Source organism: Symsagittifera roscoffensis, chromosome 1 (genome assembly GCF_963678635.1).
Source record: "Symsagittifera roscoffensis chromosome 1, txSymRosc1.1, whole genome shotgun sequence".
NCBI lineage: Eukaryota > Metazoa > Xenacoelomorpha > Acoela > Convolutidae > Symsagittifera > Symsagittifera roscoffensis.
In genome coordinates, this window is record NC_087062.1 from 28,908,241 (window position 1) to 28,932,174 (window position 23,934).

The window sequence follows — 23,934 nt, forward strand, 5'->3', positions numbered from 1 at the left end:
ATTTTAGCAAAATGTATGGAAACTGTATGTCTAATATTTTTTCAGACTCAGTTTATGGAATTGTATGATTAGCATTTTTTAGTCTATAGAGGTCAAGCCGGGCATTAGACTTCAATGATTTAAAATATAGTAGGGATCAGGAAATAGAAAATTGGATTAGTCAGATGAACTTTCAGTTTTAAATATCACCACACTTAAAACCATTAAGCTGAAGAATTGAGTGAAAATTATCTACCATGGGTGAAGTGAAACCTGTACTGATGCCAATAGAATTATTGTAAGTTAAAATAAAACCTGTAGAAAAGCCAAATATATTGCGGGAAAAACCCATTAGATAATTGTCTAGCGTAAAACGCGTTTTGGTAAAACTGCCGTTATGAACGCCATTTAGACATCAATGAGTGAAAGAAAAAAGGCGCAGAGAAAAAGAAAATTGGACTGTACATAAACCAGTAAATATGATTCATTGAAGAAAAATGTCAGCTTCAGATGATTGTTCAGTTTGAAAAATCACCGCATTTAAAAACCCTCACGAAAAAGTGAAGAAGCTGACCAACGTAAGTCAAAGAACCTCTCGAAATTGAAAATGTTGATGCAAATGGTCAATGGAGAACCAATTTCTTTTCGAAAGGTTTCTTCTATTCACAACTGATGATTCAGGATACATTTTTATAGATTTACCCGATAGACGAAAAAAGGAAAAACTCTCATACTACTGGAGTAATTATCAGATGATCAGGACATAATTAAACGGTTAGATCCAAGACAAAGCTGAGTTTTCTCTAGCTGTGGAGCGGATGAGGAAAGGGGACGGATGTAATGGAAAGGAAGAATTGGAAGAAAAGAAACTGACTTTTGTAGTTGAAATTTACCTAGATATTATTCTCACGAAAGTTACAAAACATTTTCCAAACTGAAGGTCTAAGTCTGTCGTAATTTGATCACAGGAAAACGCTCAAACTTCCGCGATAACTTCTAAATCAATTCAGCTGAAAGACAAAAAAAATAAGCTAATTGTATACATACACAAAAAAAGCAAAATTAGGCGATTTTTCCCACAATTGCAATTGTTGGTACAATAGACCAGTCTTCGAAATTTGGTTCAACTATTGTAAAAAGTAATAGATTACTCCTTATCAATTCACGACGTTTGAGAATTTGAGCTCAAGACAACAATACCTTTCGGCTGATATAAAAAATACGACAAAAATGACGTATTAAAAAACCGAAATTTGTCTGAAGAAAAAAAACTACCCCGAGCACAAACATTCTGTTACTTTCGTTAAGAAAAACGGAACAAAATAACAAATTTAAAATGAAACAAGACTGCTCGTATCAAGGCGAAGCGCTGAATGTTCCGACTGCTTTTAAGGTTTATGGAGCACTAATAACATAAATATCATTAACAAATTAAACGTAGAATAATGAAGAAAAAAAATTTCAAAATTTGAAACTTTTTCCATGAAAATCATCCCCCACACGCCAAATAAACTACAAAAGAATAGATTTCGCTCCTTGTAAAAAATCAATTATGGCAAAAAAGCTTCTTTCAACCAATTTGGAACAATTTATAAGACGGATTAACTCTCCGCTCACGCGTTAATAGCGCGAAATATATCGCGCGTTAATTGTCCCAAATTAGCCAAAATGGTAATCTTTAAACCCACATAACTTTACGAAAAATGATCACAGGTGAAATATCTTTTCAAATTAGAGCTCAGGACAAAAATACCTTTTGAATGATATAAAAAATTCCGTCAAAAATGGCTAGTTAAAAAGTCAACATTTGTCTGAAGAAAAAAAAAACCACCCCGAGCACAAATATTCCGTTACTTTCGTATCGAAAGTCGGAACAATAAGACTGCTTGCATCAGGGAGAAGCCATGAATATCCCGCCTGCCTTTTAAGGTCTATGGAGCAATAACAACATGAAAAAACTACATGAAAACTGCAACACGGAAAAATTACAAAAAATTGCATGCGTATATTATCAACCGACACGCCTTATAAAGTACAAAGTGATAATTTTCGCTCCTAGTAACAAATCAATTATGGCAAATCAATTATGGCAAATCATTTATGCCATCTATCGTCGCTTACAAGCTTTTCGATTAAAAAATCGGATAAAACCTTAAAAAATGAGACATAAGCTTGAACAAGGAGAAATTTTTTTTTTATATCTCACAAGCTATGTAAAGAGCCAAGTGATTTAATTTGCGTGTTGTAGCGTATTAAAAAACACAAACTGCTTGACTCAGTTCAATTTGTAAGGATTATAATGTTTTACGCGTTACTGATCCCAATTTGAACAAGAAATTCTGTCAAAAATGACCGGTTTAAATCGATATTTTTCTTAAGAAAAAAACCACACGAGCACAAACATTCCGTCATTTTTGTTACGAAAGTCGGAACAAAAAAATTGTAGTAAAATTGAGCTGATGCGGAACTGTGAGCAAAATCCGCAAATTGTAGGCGGAATCTGCATGTTTTTTGCGAATTTTAGTTGCTGAAATTCGCTGCAAGGAGTTTTAGTTGCCTTTTTGCGGATCTCAATTCCTGCCAATTTAACCTCAATTTCGAACTCAATTCTCTACAAATTTTACCGCGGACTTCTTTCCGAGTTATGGACTTCTATTTGGCAACAGGGATTTCGTAATTCGGTGAGCAGGATGGAATAGGGGGATTGATAAACAACGCGATATATACACTGGCCGAGAGATAATCAAAAGAATGGCGGAAAACCCCCGGTGGCCCCACATTAAATTGTGGTAATTGATCCTTTAGGATCACAAGGAAAGAGCCCTAAATCAAAAGCTTTAATTTTGATGAAATATAAAATTTACCTTTTGAGTTGATTAAATATTCGAATTACGCTGGAAATAAACTTTGGAATCTATATTATTTTAAACTGAAACCATTTTGGGTTGTTGTTGGAGAAAGAAGATAGTAGTTATTTTTAAAAAAAATTGTACCAAATAGAAAGTCATATGATTGATTAATTTTAAATAATTATAATTATAATTAGTCATGCTTTGCTCTCGACCTTCAAGGTCAGTAACAGGTCAACTTACTTTATTTTCTTTTTGTTTCAACTTAGCCTTGTTGTATATGGAGTTTTGAATGTGACTTTGAATTATTTTAGATAACCCTGTAGCATAACATTAGTTTTACTATAGCTAAAGCTCTTTTTTAGTTTTTTGTTTAATTCATTTGCCGTTTCTAAAAAATAACAGTTTACTTAGAAAGCAAATATCTTTTCGTTTAAATTTTTGTCGGTTTTTAATTTGTTTGATCCGACTATTGAAAATTGGAACGAACATTGTATTCGGGTGTGTTTTATTTTTTAAAATGTTTTCCACGCAAAATCAGGTACCACAAATGATCATCGAAATAGGCCGAGTGATCTATCACATTAAAGCCCTTTCAGTCGTGATTCGAACGTTGGAAAATTTTAATAAAAATGCCCAGTGTCGAGAAAAACTGGTATGCAATTTTTGAGATTTAGTCTAACTTCGAGCAAGTAACGCGATCGAGTAACGCTCGTGATATGAAATTTAATGTTTGTTTTTAATTTGTAGAGAAAAAAATAATTTTACTACAGAGAAAACTAGTTTTTGGTGTTTCGTTAAGCGCTTTTTTGGTAAGAAAAATTTTTTTCTTCAAATTTTCAAAACATTGTGCAAAAAGTTAGAAAAAAGTTTTTAACTTTTTTGTTTTGCTTTTGCATTTTTTAAATTCATTCATGGAGATAAATGCTGTCAATCATGCCTCATTTTTAAATTTTAACGCGATCGTATTGTTCTCAAAACACTTTAACCACTAAAAACGACACTAATTTGAAAAAAAAAAATTATGATGAATATGGTCGGAACATTCTGTGCTACTTGCACAGCAACCGACTTTCCTTTTATTCATTTCGGATTTTTTCCTGAACAATTCGGTCGGAAAATTTTACCCACTTGCACAGCAACAGGTTATTCTTGTAATGACGTAAATGTTGGTGCGATGTTTTGATACGACTATTTACGCCTCAAAAAGAAAAGCGGAACATACCGTTTTGTTAAACGGCCATTGTTGGTAACTTGAGCAGTTAACTGAATGCGCAATTTGATAACTTAAGTAATAAATGCAACGACTGAGAAATTGAAAAAAAAACAAAATAGGGAATAAATTTTTCTTCGTCTGAAGTCAGAAAAGGATTTAATGTCAGCAGAAAAAAGATAGGCTAATAAGCGAAGGGATAATCAGCATTTTAGCTGCAAAATCAGATCCATGTTGTGCAAAAATTGATGGAAGTAGGCGGAACAATGGACATAGTCCGACAAACCACAACTTGAAGCAAAAAAAAAAGAATTTATCGTTAATTGGGTGCAAATAAAGAAAGGTCGCTGAAGGAAGTATGATGTTTGAATTTCAGAAATTTAAACAATCATTTAGTCAGAACTACGCGAATATCGGAAAAAGCCCGAAATGACAATAGAAATAGTGTAACAATCAAAAATTGATTGAAATGTATACTTAATCTTTCGACTTTCAAAATCGAAGAGAGTGTCAGTTCTCGGCTGAAAAATAATGGTCAGGGCATAAATTTGACCGAGGACAGAGTTAAAATTTAGCCGATTCGAAAAGGATTTTCGAAAAAAAACCCGAAATTTAGATCAAACATCCAACAATGCAAAATATTGAGTTTAGCTAAAGCTATAATGATATTCAATATAACTGCGCAATAAATGAACGAGAAACTTTTTTTTCCAAAAAAAATCATAGGGCCCACAATCATGCGAACATCTGACAGCGCAACTGATATTACTCATTTTTGTGCACTCTCATAATGAATCTTAATCTTAATCTAAATAATGAATCAAATCGGAAGTTCGAAAAAGATGCAAGATCCGCATGCAAGTAATTTTCGATGCAAGTAATTTTTGACGTATTGAAAAAAAAAGTTTTGGATGTTCACACTTTATCGAGTCAATTTTTTGGATGCTTGCATTAGTTTCTTTGGTTGGCTTTTTTGGATGTTTGCAATTTAGAAGTTATTACCGGATATTGGCAAGATGTTTACTATTTTTTCGAAACTTTTAACTTAATGACAAAACTTGTTGACTGAATTTTGAAAATGACGCTTGAAAAAATGACGGTCAGAAATGCAAAACTTTTTGTAACCAATCTCATTTTTATGGGTCAATGTTTCTGTTGCAAATTGCACAACAAGCAATCAAGTCAAGAAATTGTTTTATACCTAATTGATGATTTTCTCCAAGAGAACGGGCATCATAATGAGGTGTTTAACACATCTCAACCAAAAAATTAAAGAATTTTTTGATTAAAAAACTTCAGGATACGGAAATGATTTAACTCACAGTAAATATCTAGCCTAAAAAGGGCTCAAATTTCAAACAATGTGCTTTGTAAAGACGCACTAGGAAGCTTCCCATTTTTGGAGGCTTCCTGATTTTATCAATTTGGGCGCGGCGCTGGGTAATTTCAATTGAGTTCCTTCTTTTAATCTCCGGTTAAATAGAATATTTAATTATCTCCTTCGTAATTTGAAAAGAAGCGAATCCTTAGATTTTTTTTCAAATAAGCACAGACACATTTTCTTTTATGATAGCTACTAACCATCAAAGACTTTTATGCAGATGACATTGGTGTGTAATTTCACCTAATTTTTGAGGCACCATTACTCTATTTTTTGTAACTTGAATGAAGATGTCTCGCATTTAAGTTCTAATTTTACTTTAGAATTGTGGTAATTTCGGCTTGTAATGAAGTTAACGACTATCGTAGAAATGCAAACTAAGCTTTGAAAGAAGTTAAATAATCGTCATCTCAATTCATACTTTTTTTGCCATGTGAAAAAAATTAAGTCAGAATTGAGATTGTTGTAAGTTACACTTTTATTGGGTCTTTTTATTTATAAAAAAAATCGATCTTGACCAAAATTTGGTTAGTTTTTATTTATGCCTCAGAGGAATTCGGAAAAATGAGACTGTTAATTGATTTTTACCTCCTTGAAGAAATGTTTTGCGTTTTCTGCACTTTTTTAACAATTAGACGCTGCCAAAATGTCTGTTATTATACATGACATCAATTTGCGAGCAAATTTAACTGCTGTGATAATGGAGGGAAATCTTTTTGTTCCCTTTTTGCTTCAAATAACCGCAAATAAACAACAAATTTTTGAACCGACTGAAGGAGGTAAATGCCACCACGTGATCTAAAAAGGTACCTTTTTTCACTGCATGGTGTTTTATCAGGAAGCTTTCTGGTTTTTTAAAGGCTTAACCGCCTACTGTGACACAATACAATAAAGTGATACTTTCTACCTAAATTTAACTCTTTGATCAATTTTTGAACCAAGGAAGTGGAATAAGTAGAATGACGTAATTCATCAATGACTGAATTAACCGATAATGGCATGGCTTTTATTCCGTCTGAAATATTTTTCCTATTTTGGTGGTTTTATGTTCGCAATTTAGGAATTCCAGTCGTTTCTTTTTGTTAGGAAAAGACGCGGGAGAATATTGGTTTTTTTAAAACCTATTGTGATAAACATCATAAATTATGACAGCAAAAGACTCTAACTTTATCTCCTAGCAGAACAAGAGGAGCCGGTCACAGTGCGAGTAGCACAGAATGTTCGGACCATCGCAAATTAATTATCATCGCAAATTTCAAGATCAAGTTAGAAAAAAATGATAATAAAATCCACACCGTTAAACCCGCTGATATAATAATTTTAAGCATTATGATTTTAAATATTTATTTCGCAAAAATGAACAAGGAGTTGGAGGTGGAATTGAAGAGCCCGCTCTTTGCTAAATTTGCGTTTGAATAATCAAAAATTCAGGGCACAAGTATTAATGAAATCAGATTAAAGAAATCAGATTGATTTAACTTTGCTCTTCAACGGTGTTTTTCCTGATAATGATAGAAATTTTTAAATAAATTTTATAGCTTTGCTGTGCAAGGTTATAAATGCTTTGTAATGCTGTGTAAAGCTTAATTCAAAACATCCGTAAATTCTCAAAAGTGATCGAAAGAACTGTGTGGGCGTTCGCAGCATTTCTCCCACTCCAGTTAGGTACCTCAGAAGAAATCAGAAATGGTCAAGTGTGGCAGGCATATCGTTTAATTTTTTTAAAGTCGTGTTCAGATTCAAAAGAAGTGCTTCCCAAAAACTCTCTCAGAGCCGCTCAAAAGCAGTCTGAGTATTTTAATTTTCAAAACCATGTATATTTTTTATTTCCGTGACATGATTTTCCCAATTTTTATACCATCCTCGTAGATTTGAATGATAGATTGTCAAAAACTACTAGATTTGACAATGTCGTTTTAAATTTTGTACAACAATAGAAACTTAAACTTTCTTTGTCTTTGTTTGTTTTCCTTATATCTATTTCTTTAAGAATTCTATAAAAAGTGAAATGCCTTTGGTAGACTTTTCGAACAATATCTGAAGTTGTAAAATAATTTCTATTAATAAAAGAACCGCGTACAATTGTTTTTATTTCCAAAGTCTTTTTGCTTGTTGAAGATATTTTTCCTAATTTGTACCAAACAGATAAGTTGTTTGCTAAAAATGACGAAGTACAAAGCTTTACAAAGATATTTGGTTGCTTTGCAAGTAGCCCAGAAAGTTCCGACCACATTCACAGAAAAACAAACACAAAAAATTCAATTTCTTAAAATTTTAGTGTTTTGTTGTTTGTGGTGTGATGAAAACACTTTCCAAACGCGTAGAAAGCCAATGATTTAAGCATGATCGACCGGAAATGCCACCGAAAAATCAATCACAAATAAAAACGGAGAAAAAAACAGAAGAAGTTTTTAAAATGTTTCGAACTTTTTTCCGCAGAAAAAATTTTTGCCAAAGAGAAGAAAAAGTTTTTACTGCGAATGACGCCCTAAAAAAAATTCCACAACTGTTTTTTTTTCAGGAAAAATCGATCTGTTTTGGCCTTAACAATGAGTTTTCATAAAACAAACGTTACTCGACTTGATCGCGTTACTTGCTCCAAATTAGACAAAAATTATTTTAAACAGGTTTTTCTCAAAATTGAGACTAACTTTTGCAAATTTTTGAAAAAACCTCAAAGTAATAAAAGGGTTTTAATATGATTTATTTTTCGATCCCTTCCAATGATTAATTGTGGTACCTGATTTTGCGTAGAAAACAAAAAGAAAAAAACATACCTGAATACAGAGTTCCTCCCCATTTTTCAAATAGTCGGAACAATAATCCTTGCGTTGAGATTTTCAAAATAAAATCAGAACGATTTAGGCATTCAGATTATATTTTCAGAACAATTCAAAAAATAGAAAAACTGAAACACACCATTATTTGAAGTTTGTCACCATTTCAAAAATCGGACTGATAAGGTGTCATAAATTATAACATTTGTCATAAAGCACACTTTTTTTTGATAAATACATCAAATTGTTTTAATGTTTAAATACATTGAAAAACTTCAATATAGAAAAAAATAAACTGAAAAATAACCAAAAATATGGCTAAAAGAATCACTATTGGATCAGCCATTTCTTTTTAGGTGTATTTGGGCAGAAAAAAATTTTGTTAAAAGCTTCAACACAGTATTCAATAATTTAGAACGAAAAAAACCTCAAAATTTTAATTTTTCACAAAAAAACTTGGTGTCTGAAAAACAAAATGACGCCGAATGCATTGTCATAGATATTCATTGAAATTTCGTCGAAGTCTATAATGTAGCTGTCGAAAATTGTATAGTTGGGTCTATTAACTATTAAGCGAGTAGCATTTTCTTAAATAAAGTTGATAAAGTGTTGGACTACAAAGAATGAGTGGGACTAGCAAAAATATTTTTCGCATATTATAAGTAGTGTTGTATTGAATTTCGCTTGGTCGTTGTTTGGACTCCAAAAGATAAATTTCTTTCTGTTTTGAGAAAAATTGTTTTGATTTTAAAAAGTTTTAACTAACTATTTTTGCGAAAAACCGAAAAGTCTTCATTAACCAATTTTTTTTATAATTGTTCAATATTTTTATAGCATACAACCTGGTAGTCAATCGTTTCACTTTTGAAAGACATGGCAACGGTAGAAAGTGAATGAATATCTACTGAAAAACTTGAAATAAAGTGTTTTCTTTTTTTTACATATGTTAACTTAATTCTTTATGAACACTCCAAGCTATTTGAACAATACCTGGCTATCCTAACTAGCCAATTTGGGCTGAAATAAAATTTCAATTGTAATTTTCTGACCTTTTTCATATGTCGTAAAGTTTATGGGATGTTTTAAGAAATAAAGCGATTTTTTGTAGTAAGATAATCGAAAAGCCTTCATTTCAGAATGAGAGTGTTACATTTGTAGAAAATTGACAGCTCGAGATTTTATTTGAAGAACGTTTCTTTGCTAACATCTTTTAAAATTAATTATAAACGTATTCAAGCCTTTTCACCTGCTTAAAATAGCATCTGGCTATCATTGTTACGAGCTCATTTAAATGTCCTTTCTGTTTTTATTTCTTTTCTTGTTTCCGTCAAAATGTCGATTATATGACATTTTGAGGAAATCTAGCGAGCGTTTAATGGCCCCTGTTACAGTTTGTAATAAGCATCTGGACTTTTTTGTTTTAAATTGATCGTAATTAACTGTTTCTTATAATCCGTAAAACTTCCTGGAGAAGATTAAATTGTTTTAAGTTCTTATTGACATTGGAACACACTGGAGGAAAAACGGTTATTAAGATCTTTCATACAAAAAACTAAAACTAAGAGAACGAAAGTAAAATCAATATATAAAACCAATTCAAAATGTTCAATATGAAGGCTTAAAAAGAAATGCGCTTTAAATAAAAAGACGTGAGACAAAAGCTGCTTCCCAAAGTTTGAATTCCAAAAAGGTGAAAATAAACATAGATCCTATGTTGTTCTCACTTAATGGAGTAATTGAAAAAAAAGCAATTTAACAGACAATTAAAATGCAATGCTATAATGGAATCTGTTTGAAAATATACAGTCAAAATTATGAAGGAGAACGATTGGAGTGTTTTTCAGCAAATATAAAATAAGAGAAGACAAATTTTGAGAATTTTTAATTTGAACGGTTGATTCCTTTGAGACAATAGTGCATTGAGAATTGGTGAGCTTTCGAGAAAAAAAAAGTATGCTTTGACATGACGACACTTAAAATTTTAAGCTTTCTCCTTTGATGAAAGGCAATCTGACGTCTTCAAATATCCTTTCCCCGGCGGGGTTAGGGGGGGGGGGTTCTAGATTCTCTATTAGGTACAAAACTCACAAATGACTAGTCGTTGAATTAATTCTTCATGTGGGTGGCAATTCGCCACTAGGTGCCAAGGGCATAGTTAAGTAGATCCAGATTAACTGGTCTGCTAATTATTCATCTTGTTTGAATATCATTTTTATTATCTTTTATTAATTGCGTCTTTTCTAAAACACTTGCTATAAATATTTAGAAAAAACGCTCTCAAATGTGACGCGTAAAAGAGCAACCGGTTGATGTGCAAGTAGCACACAATCTACTGACCACAATTAGAAATACAATACAAAGTATCCAAATAAGAAAATGGAAATAAATGTAAAACCTTTGATTACTAAAGCGAAAATAACCAAAAGTATCCAATTAGCACAGTAGCGGTTTTTGGGTGGAGGCAGGGGGGACGGGACGCCTTTTCTTTCTTAGGGATTCGACCCAAAGGGTCCCCCTTTGTACTAATTTGTGATATCTATTTTTGGCGAGGTACCTTAAATTTTTTCTAAAGGCGCCTTTGGCGCTAATATAAGCAAAACTTTTGAGGGGGAAGGGCGTGCCCAAAAAACGCGAAAAAGTTGCCTGTGGCGCAGAAAATTTGGTCAAAATGGGGTATTTATCATGATTTGGATTTCGGAGAGCTCAGAAAATCACTTTGGTCGACCTAAAAAAAAGGTCGAGAAAATTTTCGAAATTTTTTTGAAAACCCTCCCTCCCCCATCTCGAGAAAATCCTAGATCCGCCCCTTAATTAGGATGCATTTAAATTCAATTTTCTTTGAAAATTTTACATCAAAAATGCAAAAACTAAATCAGTTCGAACAAGAAATTTATGTTTTGGCATGTTTTGGCAGAATCTGGCACTTTTTAAAAATCTGTTATCAAAGACCCGAATTTTCGCGTCATATTTTGGTTACGCAAAAATTTTCTGGTCGTAATTTAGCCTCGGAGTTTGTCATTTTTTGTATAACTATTTATTTGGGCCGTCCATTTGAGACAGATGATCTGTTTTGTGAAGACTTGTTGAGAAGAGCTAGGACATTGATTGTCTGTCAGCCTACCAAAACAACATGTTTAGGTGGTGCAACTTATCAAGAATGCCCTAATGCAGATGCTAATTATGACACCCAGGTCAGTATTAATCTTGCGTTTCGAAGTCTTTGACAAATGAAGAGGCTCACAATTTTGTTCCGACCATTCAAAATGGGGAGAAACTTTGTATTCGGTGTGATTCGTTTTTTTTTCGCTTATTCTTCTTTTTGTTTTCCACGCAAAATCAGGTACCACAAAAATCATCGGAATGGGTTGAGTGATATATCATATTGAAGCCCTTTTAGTCGTGATTCGAACTACAATAAAAATTCCAAAAAATATTTTCTAGTGCTAAGAAAAACGGGTTTAATTTTTTTTTGTCTTATTTCGAGCGAGTGAGCAGGCTTACATTAGCTTATTTCTGCTTAATTTAAGCTTTGAAAATTTAATTTTTTCAGGTAGATTCAGTTTTTGGAAACTTCAACTCCTTAATAAGTCTCAAAAAAAGATCCAAAATTTCAGAAACAAATTTTGAAAATTTTCAAAATACATATTTTGAAAATTTTAAGTGACATTTTATACCATTTTTTTTTCGTTTTTCTAGTTTATTTTTTCCATTCGTAACACAAGTAAGAAGACATTGATTACAAATTTGCAAAGTTTCAGTTAATTTGAAAAGATATGATAATTTGTCAATCCATATTAAATGGTCCTGAGTCATGAGTTTTGAGGAAAAGTATATCTATTTGATAATTTTTAGTAATAAAAAACGATGGTAACTATTTTTAGACGAGCATAGTTTATTCGCAGACCTTTTAAATCAAAAGTACTGAAAGAACAGTAGAAATTTTGCACAGTATGATCGAAGTTGTAATCTACGATTATTCAAGAGGGTGTGCTACGCACTAACCTAAATGACTTAGGAGCCTTCAAAAGCAGCTCGTTTGTCGTTTCGAATTTTTTGAAATCAATTATGCTGATATCGTAACACAATTTGTTATCCCGCGGAAAAATTTTTCCGATTTAAGTTAAGGCAAACTAGTTAGTCACATTCTCTCTTAAATGAACGTTAAAGCTTCATATTTGATATTTACAAAAAAAACAAGACTGCTCGTATCAGGGCGAAGCCCTGAATGTTCCGACTGCCCATTAAGGTCTATGGAGCAGTAATATCATTAAAAAATTAAAAGTAATAAAACAAAATGAAATTTTTTTTTCAAAAATTTGAAGTTTTTTAAATAAAAATCATCCCCCCACACGCCATATAAAGTACAAAAGGATAGATTTCGCTACTTGTAACAAATCAATTATGGCAAATAAGCTTCGTTAAACCAATTTGGAACGATTTCTAAGACGGATTAACTCTCCGCTTACGCGTTAATAGCGCGAAATATATCGCGCGTTAATTGTCCCAAATTAGCCAAAATGGCAATCTTTAAACCCCCATAACTTTACGAAAAATATCTTTTCAAATTTGAGCTCAGGACAACAATACCTTTCGAATGAAATAAAAAAATTCTGTCAAAAATGGCTAGTTAAAAAGTCGAAATTTGTCTGAAGGAAAAAAAAACCTACCCCGAGCACAAATATTCCGTTACTTTCGTATTGAAAGTCGGAACAATAACTGTGATTTATCTCAGAGCAAGTTTCCTTCTAAGTTGTTAACTGTTTGAGGCTAATTTTTTTGCTATAATTTATAACGTAGCTGTAAGGATGATAGCAATAAAAATCAGGGAGAGATATTTTCTGAGGTTTAAGTTTCAAGCCCAGCTCTACACTCTGTTTAGCGGAAGATATGATTCATTAAAAAACCAGAATCAAAAATTTTGTGTAAACACAAACTGAGAAATTAATTGAATTTATATTCACAAGCTCGATAAAATCAAAATCAAAACTCACAAAAAAGGGCAAAAAATTGTTGCGATTTTGGATTACATTCAAAACTAATGTAGTTCAAATCAAATTTCCACCTTCATTCAAGCATTAAGTAAATGGCGGTTGAATCGGATTCAGAAATTGTTTTAAATTGAGGCAGCAAGTAAAAGTATTCGATAATTTTGTTACGAGACGCGATTTTTATCAATTTAATTTTGAAAAAAAAAAAAAACGAGTGGAGATTTTTTTTTGAAAATTTTTAATGAACACTGCCGATAACTAATTCATATAGATTAAAAGTAGGCGCTTTTGGCATAATGTGAGCCTGCTTGTTTTTAATCTAAGCCCGATAAGAACTTGAACCTTGCTGTTGACTGTAAAAATCAGATTTTTAATTTAATTTTTGGGTTGGATAGTTGATAAAACAACAAGAATGCTCGTATCAGGGCATAATTTTGGATGTTCTGATATCTCTAAAGTGTTTGAAATATCTGAAAATTGTCAAAAGTAAATCAAGCTGTTTCCTTTTTCATTTCTTTTGAAAGTTTTTTTTTTCACGACGCGCTAAATAGAACTCGAGGTGTTTTGTTTTGCAGCTAGTAACGTATCAATTAGATCAAATAGCTTGGTCTAATTCTATTTATAAAATTTTTAAAACTAGGTTAACCAACTGCTTATGGCATATAGAACATAATTTGATGCGTGTAAGTTTTGATCAAATGGTCAGATGGAGAATTTTGAAGTTCGTTAAATTTTCAAATGATTGTTGCAGGTCAAATATTTATTTTTTGATTTTTAGAATTAAAGACTTTCAGATGACGCAAGAAGTACCCGGATTGACGTCCATAAAAGAAAAATGCTTATGATACAATTTCATATATGGCGACTGTGGAAAAAAATACTTATCATACAATTTTCATACAAAACTTAAAAACTGTATTAAACGTTTTTAGAGAAAAACTTCTGATCTAATTCCATCTTTTGAATCTTTCTGCTCAATAAGAAAATGATTAAAATTTTGGTTAAATCATATAATTTTCATATATGAAAATTGTATGGTATGCATTTTTTCATAAGCAAAAACCCAGATTTGACTTTTAATGCAAAATTTGACTTTTTGTTGCTATAGCAGAGTCCAGGATGAGTTTTTCACCCAAAAAACAAAAAATCCAAAAATCACAAAAAAGTGTTTGTTTTTGTAAACACGATTATTATTATTTTATTTCATTTGCTAAGATGAAAATAAATTTGAAAAAAGCCTTTTTTTCTGAACTACCAAAATTTTCAAACCAAAAATTATCTAGCCATATACAAAAAATTTTATTTTTGGTATATAATTCTATGTGAAAATGTAAAAATTAACGTAGGTGGCAAAAATCATCAAATGCAGTTTATCTGCGTGGTAACTGCCAGTTACACTCTGGGTTTTCTTACGACAAAAAGTCCAGGGTTAGTGTTTCGGATGGAACACAAAATTTCAAAACAAATATTTTTTGCTATTTTCATTTCTGGAAAAAATGCTTGTCATACAATTTCTTAGTATGGATAAAATGCCTATCATAATTTTCGTAGTATGGAAAAAATGCTTATCATGCTATTTTCATAGTATTTTTTTGGTCTATGAAATAGTATGATAAGCATTTTTTTCATAATATGAAATAGTATGATAAGCATTTTTTGTCAACCCGTTCATCACTGTTTGGTACCGTTCATCACTGCCTAGTTGAAAAGTTGATTATGTTGATGAAGAATTTTTAGGAAAAAGAAAACTTCGGTGACTTTAGTTGTAATTGGGAACAAAAGCGATCCTAGAACAATGACTTTTCACTTTTTGACCTCCGTGCTGACTCTCTGGTGTTTATTGTTTAATTGAAAACATGAATATTTTTTTTGAAAATTTTCAAGGTGGTAGCACGAGATAATAGATGTCTAGTATTTGAATAGACATTCACATGATAGTTAACTAGCATTTGAATCAAGTAAAACTAACAAGTAACACTATAAAAGCAGATTTTGCCTATATATTAGCTCCTCATGCTGGTTCCTTTTACAATGAAGAAGTTTCATAAAAACATATTTCGACTAACATACAAACAAAGTCCTAAAAATGAATCTCCGACCCACCTTTGTCGGCCCAATATTTTTCAAAAAATTTAAATAAGCTTGTTCTAGGTGTGTATGTTCAACCTGAAACTATGTTGTTCAAAAAGTTGGAGAATTCTGGTGATCTGTTTCCCCTTCGAAAAAATCATATATCTGCTTTTGTCCGGCCTGTTTATTTGGCTGTTAAAGGAAGAAACTATAGTTAATATCCTATATAAAAAGTCCACTGAAAAAAATTTCCGACAACAAAATTTTGTTGGAGAAAACACGCTTGGCATGAACTTCTTGTACTTTCTACATTAGCCGGAAAAAATTAATAACTGCAAAAGAAAAATTTCTTCGAACCTTACCTGCCAGTAGTGAGCTTGACCAACTTTAGAAAAAAGAACTTATTTAAGCAAAAAATGACCCTTCTTACCGAACCAAACTAATTAAAGTCAAGACTTGATGAAAATCACGGGATCAATATGAGTTATAAGGGCATTAAAAGGAGGCGTTAACTCACCCAAGGTACTATGCAAGTAGAAAGGTCAACTAATTTATCATCAAATATTCTAATTTGAAATTTCAGAGAAAGAAAAATTCATTAATTACTTTTCATCGCATATCGAAATTGATTAGAAATTTTGTAAGGAGAAAGAAGACTGATGATTTTTTGACGTTGTCTTTTTGAGTACTTTTTTGTAAGCTGATAGCAAAACAATATCCTGTGTAGGTTTCTGAGTCTATGTGATCTAATTTTCTTTTAGCAAAAAATTTGTCTCTTTATTGGGGTATAGCTCTAAGGCAGGGATGCAAAGCGAGATGAAAATAATTCGATTGACTAGTAAGTAAATGTAACAAATTGTGACTGTGTCTCATTCAATGGACAAAATAAACGGAGATAGCTTAAGGCAAGTTATCAATTCAAATGCTACCATTGGGTCTGAAATCTTCTGCTGGGATAGAAAATTCACGTGATTTTGATTCTATAATCACCTGCCGGCATGAATAAAGGACACCAAAGTAATCAGAGAGGTACATAAAAGCGCAGCTAGTAAACAAAAGGTAGGCTCAGGATTACAAATATGCACACTCGTTTTTCTGCATTTTTTCTCACTTTTTTCTCATTTTTGTTGATTTTTTCTATTTGCGTTTTTATTGATTTAAAGGTGCGACTACTGCGTGTTCTTACTGAGGGAAGAGGACAAAGATTGATTTTATGAATTTTCTAACATTATTCTTACCTTAAACTTCAACTTGGAGAGTTATTTACAATGCTCCGCCTTATTAATAATTGAAGAAAATGCTGCAAGCTCGCCGCACGGAGCAAAATTCTTTCATTATTCAACTATATTGACAACACATCTCTTTGCACACCTAAAAAATTCCAAAAAAATGTTGGCCTGCCAATATTTTTTGCCGGATTTGGGAAATAAGTTTGAAAAGAGCTACATCAAATTTGAGGTCGAATTAGAGTTGTAATCTTAGATTTATTCTATGTTGAGTCTAAGCTCTGAAGCAAAGGCAGACACCCTTATATGGCATTTAACTAAGTCTCACTGTAATGGATTGTAGGGAATTGTACCGTTATCATACATCTCTTAGAGAGACAATTTGCTAGCAATACCAAACCAGCTTTTCATACGAGATCAAATAAAATTTAGAGAAGGTCAATTAGTTTTTTCTACCGAAAAGTTTTTGACCAAAAATCTCCTGGCCGAGAAGATTTTACAGTCAAACATTAGTAGTAACGTGATGATTTTAGTCGTGATGGTAAAAAAAAATCAGTTTTGTCAAACAGAACTTTTAAATGTTAACCAGGGTTTGCGTTATGAAAAGACCAAAGAAATATCAAAAACAATTGACAGCTGATTTTGTCCCGTTCTTTTTTAAAACGCTCTGCTCTAAGCTCAAAAAATCAAAACGTTTTTTTTTCAGACAAGAGGGCAAGAAGGGAAATATTGCAATTTAAACCGGATGTTAAAGCGACAGATAAATTGACTTCAATAAATCAATATATCAATATGTCTTGACGAGGCTAGAAATTTTGTTCGTGACGTCAGCTTCAAATTTATCATAGATAGTTTTTTTTTATCCAAATGGGCAGTCTTGATCAGGGTTGATCATTTGAGAAGTTTTGAGAAAAATCGAGATTATGGGAGTTTTGATATAATGATTGTTGCCTAATGATTGTGATAAATTCATTAAGAAGTTTAAAAGATTTGGAATGGAATTAGTTAAAAACAGATGAGCTAAATAAGATTTTCTCTACGTTTTCTGCACAAATCTCCAGCCGAATTGTTTTAGCTATAGCACCGAGTTAAATTAAGCCGTACTGCAAAAAAACTGTCTAAGAGTGATTGCAACTATATATTATTTACGATCCCTTCTCGAAGTTTTTACAAAATAAATTGATTCCTAACAAAACAAAACTTTTCAAATAAGACGAGTAAATGACAGGCTATTTAACAAAAACTACGAGCTGCAAAAAAGGGACTCTTCGTTTATGTGTTTGAGTTTTAATTGATGGTCAGACGAGGATGAATACAATCAATCGTCAGAATATTAAGGTCAGTACAAAATGTTAGTGAGCCGCAAGATATCGCCGCCTTCCATTACATACTCGGAAAGAGTTCTTTGTACACCAACAAAGAGGAGCTATTTGGAAGAGAAAACTCGATGTTTGGGACGAGCTGAAGGGTGGTAAAAATCACAATACCGAAAATCTTGCAAAAAAGGCGGATTTGAAGAAGTATTGTTCACTTGAAAAAATCTACTATTTATAACTCATAAAAACTAGGTTCAGATTAAAAAAACTTTATTTCTGACAAAAAAAGCAACCAGTTGATAACCAACACGATGTTGATTGTTTTACGGCAAACATTACTAGATTGCAGATTGCAAATCGTGCGTCATCTGCAGAAAAGAATGATTTGTGGTTGATAGTGCTATCCACAACTTAAATTTTTTATCGTCAGTAACACCTATTAAAAAAACGAATTGTGTTTTTCATTTTTTACCATTCCAAGCACCCAACAAGCAATAAAAGGTAGAAACAGGATAAATTATGCTGACTCATGGAAAAACTCATCGAGAATAATCCTTCGCCTAAAACAATTTTTTTGGTAAAATAGTAATGCTTGGAATAATAATATGAGCGACAACAAAAATGGGAAAAAAATGAATCTCAAAGAGAGTTTTTGCTCTAAAGGTAAAAATGAAGTTTTGACTCTATATTCAATTTTTTTATTATTGCTTTTGGTAAATTGAAATGGGTAACAATGGTAATACACTCTTTTTATGTGTTCAGTTGTTGCGTAGCCATCATTACTAGCTGAAAAATTTTGTTGCATTACTACAGCGCCAGTCATTAGTCAGTGATTTTTTTGTTTCAAACTGGATCAAGTTTCATCTACGCTTCAGATTTGTCCTCGTTTGAACACATCTTTGAAAGTATTGAACATTTTTGTTCTGACAATAGATAAAAAAATATTTGCGCATGCCCCCAGCTAGTTCCATTATAGGATATTCAGAAAAAGCTACTTAAATTTTTGTAGATTGAGAAGAGTTTCAACAAATTTATATCATCGCTCTAATCAAAAAGTTCATCTGGTAATGATGGTCTATCAACAAAATGAACAAAATATATACACCTATCATCTTCGTTTTTTTTCACTTACGTATTCAATTAGTGTAATCTCAAATAAAAATTTTTCAAAGATGTGGGCAAAGAAAACCCTAGCAAAGACTGGCCTATAAATCTACTTACAGCTTTCAGCAAAAATTTTGAAAAAAGTGTTCTATAACAAAATTTTGTTTCCATAAAAAAGGTTGAATTTTTAGTATCAGAGCGATTGGGAGTATAGCTTTGCATAGGGCTCAGATATTGGACCTGTTTGTCTGATAAAAATCATTGATACTTAAAACATGGCTGAAAAACTTGAAAGGAGACTTTTTCAGGGTGACACTGCCTTTCTTGCTTATTTTGAAAACACAGATAAACATAGATTGTGGAAAAAAGTTTAAAAAAAGTTCATGATAAGTGCGACACAAAATGTCGATCAGCTCCACAAAATGTCAAATCTTGCATTACTGTTGACATTTTTGGTTGAAGTTTTTTCTCCTGCTTAGTTTACTAATTGTTTCAAATGCTTAGATATTCCATATGACAATCATTTGCAGTTTCAGGAAATCCAAAAACCTTTTTCTTCAAACTCAGATTCGGATATCTAGTTTAAAAAAATTATGAAAACATTTTTGAAACTTTTTTTAAATTTTTTTTTAAATGTCAGGCGATTGCGATTTATTTCAAATAAGTGATTCCTTTTATCTTTCTTGAACAAGTTTTGAAATTTGTTCTCGTGTAAGATGGTGAAATGCTTCTTCTTCTTGATGTCAGATAAAATTTTATCTGATGAAATCAAAATAATTTCAGGTGACAGATTTTCATTTTTCCTTTTTTCATACAAAAGTATAGATAACGCTCAGCTGGTTGACATGTCTTTTTGATTTGTTTTACTGCCAAGAATCGAGGATAATTAATTAATGAAAATTTGATCTGCATGCGTTTGGTTTCTCGCACATTTAGCCTCTCTTAGGTTTGGTGGCACATCTCGCTTCTCGGAAGTTCAGCCCCTAATAAATTGCACAGAAATCTACCAATAAACCGGGATGACCAAAACTACTAGCCATACAATTGCCATTTATGGAAAAATGCTAGTCATACACTTTCCATGCAATTTCATACGTACGGAAAATTGCATGAAAAGTCTATGATTAGTATTTTTTCATATATGGAAATTGTATGACTAGCATTTTTCCATAAACCAAAAATTTTGATTTTTTTACGTTTTAGTTTCTCAAAATTTTTTGGTTGTGTTCGTAACCAAACACAAATGGCATAAACCTTGATTACTCAAACGTAGTAACCAAAAGTTTGGCCGTCTCGCATTAAAAATGCATTGGAAACAGCCTGATATTTGTTACTTCTGTCTCACACAAATAATATAAGGAAAGTAATGAACTTTTAAATTTTGGCAATAATTTTCAAAGATGATTATTTCTAAAATTTGAATTTTTAAATTACCAGACATTGATCAAGCCATACAAAAACATGTCATACAAAAGAAATAGGAGTTTTAAGCGTTTTTGAAAAAAAAACTATGAAGAGAAAAGGAAAAAAAATCCAATATTAGTATATCCAGGACTACGTTATACACACACAAAAAACTAAATTTTGCATGCATTATTATTTTTTCACGAAATGTTTGTTTGAATACGGAAATCAGTTTGCGATTGAAAAAAAGACAAAAAAAGTTTTTTAGGACAATTTCAAAAATAATTAGAAAAATTTTTGTCGTCGCCATCAAAAAAATGCTAGTCATACAATTTCCATATATGGAAATTGTATGACTAGTGTTTTTTTTCAGAAAACAAAAATAAAGAAAAGTCAAAGTTTTTAGTTGTAGCAGCCCAAAAAACGCTTAAATGTTTTGCCAGCAGTTGAATTGATTGTTTAAAGCTTTTTTTTCACAAAATTTTTTTTCAAATGCTAATCATACAATTTCCATATATGGAAATTGTATGATTAGCATTTTTTTCATACCATTTTTTTCCTTTTTTTAATGAAGAGATACCAATTTCGATACCAAAACAACTATAAAATACCTTTGAAATTCGCTTAAACTCATTTTGCAAAAAAGTATGAAATTTGTATGACTATCATTTTTCCATAGACTTAGTGTATGAAATTGTATGATTAGCATTTTCGGTCTATGGAGATCAACCCGGGAAACGAGAAGGAAAATATGAAAGGGGCGGAATATGCAAAAAGCGAGACTTGCCACATTCTTCTACATATTACTAGTAAGTTTCTAACTGTATCAAATCTTAGTTAAGTTTCTCATGTGATCTCTTTTCGTTTTTATTTATTTGTGATAGTAATTCCAGAAGAAAACTACTTGTTAGGCTGAATAAATTATTCAAGCTAGCCTGATGCAGTGACTATTGATGCTGTAGTATATTTTCTACACTGTATCGAGTGAATTGAAAAGCAAAAAATTCTATCACTGGCTTTCCCACCTTAGCTCATGTTGACAAAGCTGCCCTTGAGTGCAATGAAATATATAATTTAATTGATTGAAAAATCTATATACCTATCAATAAATCAAACTCTCTCAAGATTTAGGCAGCACGTATTTTTTCGTAGAAGACTTTCAAATAATTCTTCGCCCTACTTGAGCACTTCCAGTTTTCAATCGATAATCCTATGAAAAATTGATCTAATAAAAAGGGAAACCACTGGATTCAAGTTCGTATTGCACAAAAAAACCAAGTAATTAGTTTGAACATTTCTTCTTTTTCTAGTTGACCACCGAGTTGAACTCATTTTTGAAAACTCTTTTTTGAAAAGTTTTAGTTCTTTTTTCGGTGTTTGGGCTGCATTAAACAAATCAAAAGGCTACATATGATATAACTCATACCAAAAAACTTGTGGGTAATTTAGTCTCTGCGTAATTCAGTGCGAACAGCGGAAAAGGTTAGGCCAATTTGTGGCAACACTGAGAAAATTATTTGATTGTTGTTTTTGTAATCCAAACAACGGCTGATAAACTTTCAATGCAATAGCTTAAATAATCTAATACAACATTCTTTTTGATAAATTAAATGAAGTAGACAAAACACACTCTACGCCATGACTTGTTCCCTCTTTTCGCGAATAAGTCGGAAAAATGTTTATGGGACATAGCTCTAATTGCTTGTATCAAACTGTGTCTACTTTGTTGCCTAAGTTGTTATTTTGATCTAATTGTCGGTATGTGTAGTTATGTCGGGTTTTTTGAGTCAATTTACGCCAGTTTGTTAAACCAGTTTTTCTTGCATATGAATGGCAAATATCAATATACTTTTTAAGCACCTTATTTCTTTGCTGGCCTAATGTTTTGCATCTGATACAATAAGGATAAATTATGCTTTATATAGAGTTTTTTAAACATAAAAACAGTTGCTTGGCGTGTAGACAGAAAAGAAACCTTTCCATATATTTTTGCATTGCTACATCACTGACGTGATAAAGAATATGACGTCTGATTATTGTTTCGGCTGTGTTTTTCTGTTCTTGTAGTATTATATCTGAAATCGAAGAGATCAATGTTTAAAAACTGCATTGTGAAATACGGTTGTTGTTTCTAAATTTTTAAAATGGAGCAGAAAAAAACCGCTGGTCTACAATACTCTTATGATAGTCAGAAGAATTATTTTTTAAAGAAAGAAGTAAGAATTTCTTGATAAAAGTCGAATGAAACAAAAAAAGAAAGTCGGACCAAAGGAACAGGAGCAACACAGAAAAGATACTACATCAACTCGGAGCCAGCGGTAAAAACCAGTCGCTATTCTTGGAAAGACCGAGGGAATGAATTCATCAGGAATTCAAATGGGTGACTTGCAGATGATAAAGAAAAAAAACTAAAAAAACTAAACAATAATCAGCAAAATCAGAACAGTGGGAGAACCGTCTTAAAATGAGTACAAAAAGAAAAACATGCGAGTTGATTGGCCTGAAATTGTTTTTCTCAAGCTACCACATATCAGACAATGAATAAAGTGTGAGAAGATGCCAGAATCATTTGGATAAGTTACGGAGATCTGGACACAAGGAAGACAAAAAAACATCCATGCCTGTCAAAAAAAATCGAAGCCAAAGATAACAATTAAAATGGAAGAAAATTTTTGGTTATGGGATTAATGAACAAAAAAGTAAGGACTGTAAGCAGTAGTTTATCACAAACCAGAAGTATTTTAGGGCAGATTATCATAACGGATCTTTAGAGCAGATAGTCTTAGAGTAAAAATTGTGTTAAGAAGAAAATTCAAGAGGAGTAATCATAGAACAAAATACCATAACTTTGTACAAAAAAATCAAAGCTAAAGCAGAAGACAGAAACGGCATAAGCATTTGTGGTGTATATCACAAAAAAAACGTATAGAGAAGGAACGATAGTATAGCAAACAGATTGAAGGGGAAGGATGAAAGTTGTAAAAATGGATGAGAAATGGATAAAGTTCTACATGCGAGTAAAGAAAAAAAGCTTCTAATTTTCATTTTGAAGGCGATCGTATATGAGAACAAAAGTAGACAAAATTCGAGTCGCTCAAGTTGTGAAGAGTCAGACAGAAGACGTATATCAAAACCTACTAACATCGAGATAAAGCTTTGTTCTCCTTTTTTACTGCTTATAATTTAGTTTTTTTTGTATAGAGTTTTTGCTTCTAAAGCTTTTTCTCGGTCTTTTTCAGCCTTGCAGCGTACTCAATTTTAATAAATACCGATTCACTCGGGTTTGAATTTTTTGATAGAACTACCAAGATTATCGTATTAAAAATGTTCAATGAAAAATTTGCCATTTTTTGTTCCAAACGTTTTGTTCTCCGTATTTAAATATTCAAATCGATTCCGGTACCTCCACCGTTGTCTGATGTGGTCTAGTTTGAGAAAAACTTTTTTGATCAATGTACTCATCCAGTCTTTTCAAATACTGTATCACTCCAAAGTTATAGTTGGCCTTCATTCTTGTCCATAGCAATGTCAATACTATTAATTCGGAAATTCATGGAGATTTGATGAAAATTGATAAAATTGAGGAGATTTGATGTTTGATTAACTAATTGTAGCCCGGGTTGAGCA

At 32.0% G+C, this 23,934-nt stretch overlaps 1 protein-coding gene across 8 annotated transcripts in view; it reads right to left on the bottom strand.

Annotated features, from left to right (window-relative positions):
* The window catches only part of LOC134842324 (uncharacterized), a 53,080-nt gene extending 36,632 nt beyond the window's left edge, over nucleotides 1–16,448 (bottom strand). Inside the window, exons 1-2 of one of the 8 annotated variants that reach the window (XM_063858632.1) lie at nucleotides 5,623–6,000; nucleotides 4,054–4,443 (exon numbers count right to left, since the gene is read on the bottom strand). The gene's annotated coding sequence lies outside the window, so the exon portion shown is untranslated. The other 7 variants (XM_063858640.1, XM_063858625.1, XM_063858609.1 and 4 more) reach the window with 7 other exon arrangements.
* Nucleotides 16,449–23,934: the final 7,486 nt, after the last annotated feature.